Here is a 4,202-nt window from a genome sequence, read left to right as displayed (position 1 = left end):
CACCGTCGTGTCCGCGGCACACCCAGAACCATAGCCACGGAAAAGACAGAGGGACAGGAGTCCTCCTCCTGCCACCCATGTCTCTCTGAGGACAACGCAGACAATGGTGCAGCACCGGTGCCCCTGGGCTCAGTTTCCCTGCGTTGTCATCGCAGGGCGCATTTTCTTTGATTGGTCTGTTCCCGTAAGAGCTCCACCTCTGCAAGGCACCACTTCTTCTGCCCTCCGAAAATGCAGCCCCCAGCAGCGGTGGCCTTGCCGTACCTTCCCGAGAGCAGCGACTGGTATGTACTTCCTAAGCACATCCTTGGCGTTCAGGTCACTGGGCAAGAGAAGAGTAGGCCTCATGGCACCTGAGGAGAGAAAAGGCAGGTGGTCGCTGGGTGGACGGGACTACGAGCTGTTGCAAAGCAGGGCCTGGCCCTGGAAGTGGGGGAGAAAGAGTCTTCTGCGCTTGCTCATGTTGCCACCTCCAGATGCTGAGGGCAGAGCTCTCCCCTGGAAGGAGGAGGCGGCAGCAGCCACCGCCCTGGGAGGCCCAACAGCCTGAGTGCTAACGGACAGAGGGAAGAGGGAGGAGGTGGTTCCTCTCTGGCCCCTGAAGCAGCAAAGCCCCACCTTTCGGGACAATCACAGAGCAAGGGGAAGTGGGCACTCACCTTCCCTTTTTGAGCGGTGTCTCACTGGGTCTTGTACGAGCTTGCGTAAGGCGTCTTGGCATTCGGACCAAGGCATCGGATCCATGCCCGTCACCTGAAGACACACAGAATGAAAGCACTGCCACTGGCCTCCCCAGGACTCCCAGGGGACAGAGCCTGCCCTCCACCGTCACTGCCCAGAGAAGGGGAGAAGTAGCCCACCTGGCTGGATGGGACAGCAGTGCTTCCTCAGAAGCACCGGAGCTGGACAGCCATTCTCCAAGCATGCCCATCTCCAAGCAACCACAGCTCCATGGCCCACAGAGGACATTGCTGCTGGGGCTCAAACCCTCCCAGCGCCTCCTGACCCCTCAAAGCAAGAAAGCCCAGCCCACGGTTACCCTTGAGATGGAAGGACAAGACCTTCCCCTGCCTGCCTGCTTTCCCACCTACAACTCTCTCCACATTCATCTCCTCAGCCTTCCAACACCTCCCTCCTTCATGGCCAGGCCCAGGCCCTCAGAATGGCTCTCGAGGCCAACCCATCCACCTGCCTGCACAGCTCTTGTGCCTGCGAGATGCTTGATCCTCAGCCGGTGCTGCTCACAGAGCTCCCAGCAGGTGGCCGAGAGGACAACTTCACCTGCACCCGCAACCTCTTCAGCGTCACGAACTTCAGCCAGGCACGGGCCAAAAATGCAGAAGTGTTGCCAGCTCTCATCTCCGAAAACCGGGAGGCTCATGGTCCCTGCAGAGATCCCTGGGGAGAAGGAGAAGCAGAACTGACACAGGGAACATTTGGAACTCCACAGCCCCCAGCATCTCGGCTGCTCAGAAGCTCCTCTGAAGCCCAGCGGGGAGAGGGGCGTTACGGAGGGGTAAAGCATCCTCCCTCCTCCTCGGGGAGACGCTGACACTAGTCCCTAAAACAGGCGTCTAGAAATAGACGAACCGAGTTGACATTGAGAATGTGTTGAGTGCGCCAGGCGTCATCCCCAGCTGCCTGCCCCAGAAGCCCAGCAAACCAGAAGCACCCTGTGGCATGGCAGAGTGCCACACAGCTGCGTCTGGCACAGCGCCCGTACCTATCTTCAGTTGGATCTTCTGCCCCACATCTGTGTCACGTCTTCCGTACTTCTTCTGGATCTGCTGGCTACAGTGCAGCACCAGGCTGATGGTCCTGGCCACCTCCTGGGGTGGTGTTCTCCACAGCACCAGCACAGCATCTCCTGGGGAAAGGGAGGGAAGGTAAAGGCTCTGCCGAGACCTGACTCTCCCCGACCTACGGTCTGGTTCTGCAGAGACAGCAGAAACCAGCTGCCGTGCGGAGGAAGATGGGCTTGTGGGAGGCCATCGTCCTGGAGGACCGTGTCCTGGGCACCGGGACACCTCTCCTATCCCGGGCCAGCCACAGCAGCAGACGGCTGGCAGCGGTGACACCCCCTGTCCCGAGCGCTCCTCTGCAGCTGCAGCACTGGAGAGAGGGCACTGCTGGAGGGGTGCGTGCGTGGCCAAAGAGCTGGCTCAAGGCGCTGCACAGAGCCTCTTGAGAAGGAGCGCAGAGCAAACGGCCGCCACGGGAGTTAAATGCTACAGCTCAGTGCCCGAGGTCATCGCCCCGAGAACCTACCAGCAAACTTCAAGATGTCTCCTCCAAAAATCAGGAACTCTGTGGACAGAGGGAAGAAAAGGCAGAGTCATGTGGACACCTTCTTCCAGAAGCCACCGAGCAAGGCCCTCTGCCTGGGGGGAGCACCGGGGCAAGGGTGCACTGTGGGGCACAGCTCAGGAAAGCACCGCTCCGGCCTCTCTCCCAGGCTCACGGTGGTCACAGCCCTTGTACCCGCACAGCAGGCAGGGAGGCAGGGCCTCCAGATGCCACCAGACCTCAGAAAGGTGAAGGCTGGAAGGTACCTCTGGGGTCCATCTGGTCCAACCCCGCTGCTCAAGCCCGGCTGCACAGAGCCAGCTGACCAGGACGGTGGCTGATGGTTTCCGAATAGCTCTAAGGAGGGAGACTTCACAAGCTCCCTGGGCAACCTCTGCCAGTGCTCAGTCACCCTCACAGTCGAAAAGTGTTTCCTGATGCACAGAGGGAACCTCCTGTTCCACTCTGGGCACCACTGGGGAGAACCTGGCTCTGTCCTCTTTGCACCCTCTCTTCAGGTTGTAGGCACGTTTCTAAGGTCCCCCCCGCAAGCCTTCTCTTCTCCAGGCAAACCAGGCCCAGCTCGCTCAGACTTTCCTCATAGCACAGACGCTCCAGACCCTGGAGCACTTGCTGGATGCCCTCAGCCTGCTCTGGGCCCTGACGCAGCACTGAGACGGCTGTTCACGCCAGAGGCACCGAGGTGGCTGCTGAGAAAGTGGGTGCCTCCTCGGCCGCAGCGGGGAGCAGAAAGGACCCGCGCTGGTGCTGACCCGCCAGCAGACCCTGGCTGCGCTCGCTGTTCCTCACAGAAAGCCCCAGCCCTTCCAAGGAGGCAGGACCAGGCTGCCTCCACCCTCCACCATCACGGCCCGATGCCACACAGTCCTGCAGCACGGCTCCTACCCTCCAAAATGTTGCACAGGTACTCATTGAGCGTTTGCGCCAGCTCATCAGTGCCTCTGTCCACGCCGCTCCTCTGCACGAATTTCTCGGTCAACGCAGTGAAACCTGGAACAGGGACATCCAGAAATCAGGAAATGCCCATGTGGGCCAAAAGACCTGGCAGCAGTTTCCACGATGCCCGGCCCGAGAGCCTGTAGGGGACACCTTCCCGTGCCAGCTCCGCACTGGTGGCAGCCGTGATGGACCGCCCAAGGTCACCCATCCCGCTCTCTGTGGGCATCCCAGCAGAAGACCTCAGCAGTGACAAGATGACCACTCTGTCTGAGGGGCTCCAAAGGGCCTGCTGTGTCCCCACATGGCTCATGTCCGTGGCTGCTCCTCCCTGCTCCCCCCACCTGAGATATCCGCAAAGAGCAGCACTCCGTGGACACTCTGAGCGGTGTCGTTGCTCCTGAGGGAGCTATCAGCAAGGAGCGAGGGGAGGAAAGCGACTGCTTTCTGCAGGTCCCCGTAGTGACGATTCCTCTCCCAGGCAGAAGCCATCGTCAGCGCCCTGTGGCACACGGGGTACCTCAGGAGAAGACGGCCGTGCCCAGCCGGGAGGAGGACGAGGACCTCACTGCACAGTGCAAGCTGCACACTGAGCCCAGGGCCTCTGTGCGGGGCGACTAGCCCTCCGCCTTCCCGGGGTGGTCACAGTCACCAGGCGGTGGCCTCCTCTGCAGGTCATCGCTTGCCCGGCAACTCACCTCACGCATCACAATCGGCTCGCAGTGACATCTTCCGTCTGTCACCGCCATTACCCGGTGTCCTGCTGTGAGCGACACAGCACTAACTTCTCTTGTAATGCTGGGGAAAACTGCACTTCTAGAACTCTCTTGTCTGAATTTGGGAAAATATGTACTTCATAGCCAGCTAGCCTATGTGGGATCAGCGGTCTCGGTGCTTTTAAGCCTTCCCAGGTGTAGAGATGAGGACTTGAGGCACTTGACGCAGGCTGGCCCACAGCA

The 4,202-nt window shown here is 60.4% G+C and overlaps 1 long non-coding RNA gene across 1 annotated transcript; it reads right to left on the bottom strand.

Annotated features, from left to right (window-relative positions):
• Positions 1–1,172: 1,172 nt before the first annotated feature.
• LOC141751640 (uncharacterized) lies at positions 1,173–3,191 on the bottom strand. The gene is made up of 3 exons (XR_012590042.1): positions 2,269–3,191; positions 1,724–1,867; positions 1,173–1,398 (listed from the first exon to the last, which is right to left on the bottom strand). It is a non-coding gene; the product is annotated as an uncharacterized LOC141751640 (long non-coding RNA).
• Between the last annotated feature and the right edge of the window lie 1,011 nt (positions 3,192–4,202).

Source organism: Larus michahellis, chromosome 15 (genome assembly GCF_964199755.1).
Source record: "Larus michahellis chromosome 15, bLarMic1.1, whole genome shotgun sequence".
Classification (NCBI taxonomy): Eukaryota; Metazoa; Chordata; class Aves; order Charadriiformes; family Laridae; genus Larus; species Larus michahellis.
The sequence above is the reverse complement of the archived record's forward strand: the minus strand, read 5'-3'. Positions and strand labels throughout refer to the sequence as shown.